This window comes from Adiantum capillus-veneris, chromosome 4 (assembly GCF_014529385.1).
Source record: "Adiantum capillus-veneris isolate H3 chromosome 4, ASM1452938v2, whole genome shotgun sequence".
Classification (NCBI taxonomy): domain Eukaryota; kingdom Viridiplantae; phylum Streptophyta; class Polypodiopsida; order Polypodiales; family Pteridaceae; genus Adiantum; species Adiantum capillus-veneris.
The window spans coordinates 159,983,811-159,990,061 of NC_140934.1; the positions used below are offsets into that span (position 1 = coordinate 159,983,811).

General features: G+C 44.2%; 2 pseudogenes; both read right to left on the reverse strand.

The window, feature by feature from the left end:
• Positions 1–3,747: 3,747 nt before the first annotated feature.
• Positions 3,748–4,008, reverse strand: LOC147460244 (mitochondrial adenine nucleotide transporter ADNT1 pseudogene; annotated as a pseudogene).
• A 24-nt stretch (positions 4,009–4,032) lies between these two features.
• On the reverse strand, positions 4,033–4,925 carry LOC147460245 (mitochondrial adenine nucleotide transporter ADNT1 pseudogene; annotated as a pseudogene).
• Positions 4,926–6,251: the final 1,326 nt, after the last annotated feature.

Genomic DNA, 6,251 nt, shown 5'->3' on the forward strand with positions numbered 1-6,251 from the left:
CTTGACACCTTGAAGGTCACCTGCCTTGCGAGTAGCAAGTTTCTCAAGCGCGCGGCATACATCTTCAATGGTAAAGAAGGGAGACATAAATGGAAGGGAGCTACAACCCTCCATCTTATCAACATTGGGTTGCTCATAGAGGTTCTTACAATGCATATACATATCCTCAAGAGTCAAGTCACCAAAGCTCTCAACGCGCTTGCCTTTTAGATTTTGCCAAAACTTGCCACATGCATGTGCTTTCTCTTGTGCTAAAAGAAGTTGTTTTTCGACTTCCCACCTTCTCCTCTTCTTTTGAACAAGTGCTTTGTATGTGTGTGAACATTCCAAGTAAACTTCCTTGTCTTTGATTGCATCCAATCTTAGCAAGTGTTTTCGGGCTTGACTACATTCCATGTCAAACCATTTCTTCTTGGTGCTACCCTTCTTAGACCTTTTGCAAGACATGTGTTTCGCCGAAAAGCATTCCTTCGCACAAGAGAAAATTACTTCTTTGAAAACTTTCCACTTGCATTCTAATGTTGGGCTCCCTTGATGCTCTATCATGCTTAACATTTGGTCCACCATATCAGCATATATAAGTGCTCGTTTGAAGTCTAGACGTAGGTACAAATGATTCACATCATGATTGGAGGCTACATGCTCGGGCCGTTTACCACACTTGAGGTCAATACATAACATCCTATGATCCGATTCCGGATTCCATTCACCAAGTGTAAAGCTTTGTATGCATTCTAGAGTGGCTTCTGAGAACAACATATAGTCAATCACGCTAGCACCATTGTGCTTTCTACATGTAAAGTCATTGGTGCCTTGCCATAGAGATACACCATTTGCAATGAGCATTCCGGTACTATTGCACATATGTAGAAGTGACTTTCCATAGTGATCCACTTCTTTTGCATCATTAGAACTTCGATTATACATGTATGAGTCATCCACTCTTCTTGATACATGCGGCATGTCGACTTGTTGTGTGTCGTGTTGTAACATATTTGTGTGAGCATTCATGTCTCCAAAAACAATGACTTCACCTTGATCCTTGTAATAAGCAATGTCTTCCTCTAGTTCAACAAAGGGCTGATCTCTATCCATATTCAAGCGAGCATAAAAGTTGGAGTCATAGTGAGGAATGTAGCAGCCGGCCACAAACATGACTTGACCATTTGGTGGGCTGATTTTCAGCCATAAGTAGCGTTTATACTTATCTTCTTTGACAATGGAAACATCTTTCAAACCCTTTTTGGTCATACATGCTATGCCTCCTTGGCCTCTTCGTTGCTTTGCATTTTTGGCCCACATCAAAGAATGTACATCGTATTTGTCAAATCCAAGAATTCGTTGCGCATCATGCTCCCATGTTTCGACAAGAAGTATCACATCGGAGTCATTGGTAAGCTCATCAATGCCAATTCCCGCATTCCATGGATACCCGTTACAATTCCAAAATCTTATTCGCAAGCGTGAGTTGGTCTCATAGATCATGTGTCCCTATTTGTTGGGTGGACTTGCATCCTCCTCAAGTGCCTTTTCTTCTTGAGATGATACCTTAACCTTCTTGCTTCTTTCCTCGTATGCTTTGCGACGTACATTTTGTTGCATAAGAGTGCGATCCTCATATACATTACAACCCGTTCCTTTGAGGTAGATCCAACCATTGTCAAGGATGATCTTTCTCTTTACCTCATCAGCCATGGTACATACAATAGGTCTTTCTCCCGAGCGAGGGACTCCTTGTTTTCCAACTCGATGTGCACCATAAGCCATGATTCCTGACATGCCAAAGTGTGTAGCAAAAAACTCTTCAATAGCAACCGCAAGAGATTGGGGTGTTTCCATGCTTTCCTCCTTGATTCCACGAATGACGATGTTCTTTGAGCGTTTTTGTCGTTCTTGCAATTCTTGAGTGTCCACATTCTCTACATTCTTTGCTTGGACAACGGCTTGCGTGATAGGAGATGTAGAAACCACATTATCCTTACATATATCAGCCCATGATTTGGATGCATTTCTCATCTCACATACATCATGTCGTATTGTATCTATCGTTTCCTCTTTCAATACATGATCACTCTCAACTTTGCTCAAGCGCTCTTTCACTACATTCATGTCCACAAGAGAGCGTTTACATTCTTGAACTTCATTCTCAAGATGCATCAAGCGCGTTGTTTGCATTTCAAGAACCTTCTTGAGGTGCTCATTCTCCACAACGAGAACTCTTAAAGTACCATTCTCCATTGCAAGTGCGCGCAACTCTTCACCTTGCTTGTTGACGGTTTCTTGTAACGAGATCAAGTAAGCCATGATCATTGCTTCCGTTGTTGTAGACGATGTGGTTGGATTAGCATCCAAATTCCTTGGAGATTTTGCATCATTCTCCATGGCGAGTGTGGCTTTTCCACCCTTGCGAGTTTTGTCTGACATTGCCTTCAAGTCGGCAACAAAAACGCAAAGTTTTGACAGTTTTTTCAATTCTGAGATGCTGTTACAGCAAAGCCTTCCATTACACAGAAAAATTCTGTCTTTACATCAATGCGTAGAGGGCTTCGTGCTCTTCGAGAGAGAGAGAGAGAGAGAGAGAGAGAGAGAGAGAGAGAGAGAGAGAGAGAGAGGAGGGGATCATATATGGGTAGGGAAGGCTGGAAGGGAAGAGGCTCAGGAGGCGAAGATCGTGCATGCTGGAGGATCAACATATCTGTGCTGATGTGCGTCATGCGACCTTGTACTCTGTCACAAGGAGAGCTTTTTCATGTTGACATAGCCCAGCCTAATCTCTTGTCGCACCATCGTTTTTGGTGTTGCAGCTTTTTTCCCAACCCAATTAAGCATCCAATGTGAAGAATCGTGGTGATTGTTGGACTAAGCAAGGCAGGGGAGGGAGAGCACGCACTCCTGCGAGGCAAGAGTTCAGAGCTTTTGTTGGGGACGGGTAGACGCAGCAAAAGGAGACCTCTAGAGAGGCGCTATTGCTAAATCGCACTTCTCTCTCTCCCTCTCCCTCTTTTTTTTTTTTGATATGAAAGAATCAAACTAGCGCACACCCGAACTTATCTATTGGGCCGTTTCTCTTTTAATTAGGTAGATACTTCATAGATTCTTCTAGCCAAAATACTCAAAGCAGTACTACCTCGTGACATGAAGCAAAACTACACAGGAATTGATCTCTGCCTGCCCCGACCAAAACCAAGAAGCATCCACAACCTACTGCTTGAGGCTTAATTCCCCCAACAAGGACCAACCTTCTCCTTCCATGGCCTTCTAGTGTGGCATGATCGTGAGAGCAGCTGGTTTCACCGCAGCCTTTGTACTTTTCAGTCATCCGCTCGTGGAGGCATGGACCTAGTTCGTCTTGTAGACCATAAGAGCACCTGTGGATTTGTCCTTGTAGAGCACAACCACACTTTGAGATCCATCCACCAAAGGCCGCAAAAGCTCCTTTACCCATGTCTCTGCTCTGCCTCTTTACCTATTCTCCTAGCAGCTACCGCCTCCTATAATTGGCAGCCCTAACGGCTTCAGCAAATGGCAGCTCTCTTGCAATTGCGGTATCTTTCTTGATCTCAGTAATAAAAGAGTAAAAGTGATTGGCCCCCTCGTACTAGCGCACACCCAAACTTATCATTTAAATTTCCCCTATTTAAAAAATTAGAGACTCTTACAAAACAGTACTGCGACCGATGTGCTTTCAAATCGTTTGTCCATTTACAATCTCTTCTACCTTATTGCTATTGATGATTGAAAATCCACTTAATTTGATATTTGGAATTCGACTCCAAGAAGATCCTTCATCACCTTGTATGTCACAAACGCCCAAGCAATAGAAGGGAGAACCTTGATAGAATTGGGAATCAGGCCTTTGTACAAGGCTCCAAAGCCTTCATTGCAAGTAGTCTTCCCCAAAGCATCAATAATCCCAGTGTACTGAACTGGTGCCTTTATATGACCATCTGTAATGATGACATAGGAGGCATTCTTCCATCCCACCATCTGCATCCTCCTCAGCACCAGGTCAAGCGGATATGCCATGGTCTGCTAGCCCACTGTACGTGTTGCTGCTCCACATCCAAGTTTTGTAAGGACGCTCAAATCAACATTCTCTTCTGGCTTGCTTGCTATGTTCCTCTTCACCAGCCAATCTTTGAGTGATTCATATACCACAAATTCAAACCCACGTACGGGATCATACCAATAACATATGGAAACCAACCTTTGTAGATTGCCAATGGTCCTTCCTCTTTCATTATTGTTGACCCTGCATGGAACATTCCTCGATAATGCATTGGTGAATCCTTTGTCTGCACTGTAAGACTACCCCGAACCATGTCCATAGGATACCTAGCAGACATTGCAATAATTTCGACACATGCACCAACTCCAAGTCTTAGTAATGGTGTAAGTTCAGCATCCTCTTGCCCAGTCTCCCTCCTGTACAACCACAAGATTGCACTTGAAGTTTGTTCATAACTGTAAAACTTCACATCATAGTAGGAATTATTTGAGCACAATTTGTTCCATTCCCTTTGAAAAATCCAGCTAAGCCTTCGATTGACCAAATGTACTTCAAGCCTTGCACCGTGCCATTATATTTAATCTTCAATGGATTTTGAACTTGAAGAAGAATCTTCAATCGTTCAAGTGGAGCCACAGTACTACGTGAAACTCTACCAGCCACACCTCCAACAACGAGAGACTTGCAAACGGCCAGTGCTTTATCTCCTTGAGCCTTGACTTCAGCAGTTGCAAGTTTTGCTTCTTCAACAAGAGTTGCAAGTGTGGAGGCAGTCGATTCTTCCGCAGAAGCATAGAGGATATCTCTCGCAAAAGGCTACGTTCCCATGAGAGGAAACCTCCTCTTCCGTGTTGCTATGATGTCGTGCAGGCTCCTTTTGTATCCTGGAAGTTGTGGCCTCTGTCTGAGAAACCATGGAGAACTAGAGCAAAGCAACATTCCAGGAAGCTAATGGAGGCAAGTCGAGACAAGAAAGGGAAGGAGAGGAAGAGCCACTTGGATGGGGCAAGCAAGCTGACAAAAAGGACAAAGGCGCCTTCAGCTAAAGCCACTGCCACACCTGCCTGGGAAATGGTTAAGTATTGGCGGGGTGCTTGCCCCCATGTAGGTGGAGGTAACCGACACAGTCGGTCACACAGTTTATGGGGTGGCTAGCGCGTCAAGCTAAGCTAGATACAACTGCTCGCATCTTGCAGACATCGACGACGCAGTGGTGGAGGCACTGTCTCTCACAAGCCAGGTCCTGAGCTCGTACCGTGCTGGTTGCGTGTTGACTTTGCTTTTGGTCAACCGGTTCTGACCCGTTGAAGGTGACTGAGAAATTGGGAGGGGTTGCTTGCGATATCTATCCAACGACGCCACTGGTGCAGCCATCTTCGAGTTCCACGGACTTCTTAGAATCGCCCTCCTCTCTCTCTCTCTCTCTCTCTCACTCACTCTCTCTCTCTCTCTCTCTCACACACACACACACACACACAACCCAATCACTCACTTATATGGGTGCTCGCACAGGAGGCAACAAACTATAACCCCAAGGACTACGATGTACATATTCACATACCCAATAAACTAATCAATTAGTAGTGATGGAAGGGATTCTATTCATTGATACGAAGTATTTAGAGTTGTTTATGAGAAAAATTGGCAAGTTTGTGTGCTCAAGACATGGGATTCTTGTCAATTCTTGGCTATTTTTTTGTTTGCATAGTTGCATGTTAACGTTCTTTTGTTAACGTTACTGTCAAAATGGCGCCAAGTATATTATAGAATGCTTGCAGTTCTTTGGACCTTGTAACTGTGGCTTTTTGTTGTATGTTTATAGTGCAATATTTGAGAACTGTGGTCTCTCAAGTGTTTGAGTCGTCCGATCTTGCCTTCGTTTAGGCAGCTTGATACCCGCTGGTTGTGGATTTTTGTCATACTGTTGAAATTTTTGCCCATTTCAATTCATGCAGGAAATTGTCACGCCCCAACGAAGAGAGAGAGAGAGAGAGAGAGAGAGAGAGAGAGAGAGAGAGAGGAGAAGTGAGGGTTTCTGTGTGTTCTATTGCATCCATCCCATCGCGTCAGCACTTTCCTGCAAGCTGTGTAAAGTTGCCTCACCATTACCTCTACCTCTCTTCTGGTCCACGCAGGTGCTTTTCGGTACAGGCCATCCAATGCTCGGTTGTATCGTGCATAGCATTGTTGCTACAATATGGGGTATTGTACGTGCAAGTGCCAGTTTTGATCACTCAATCCC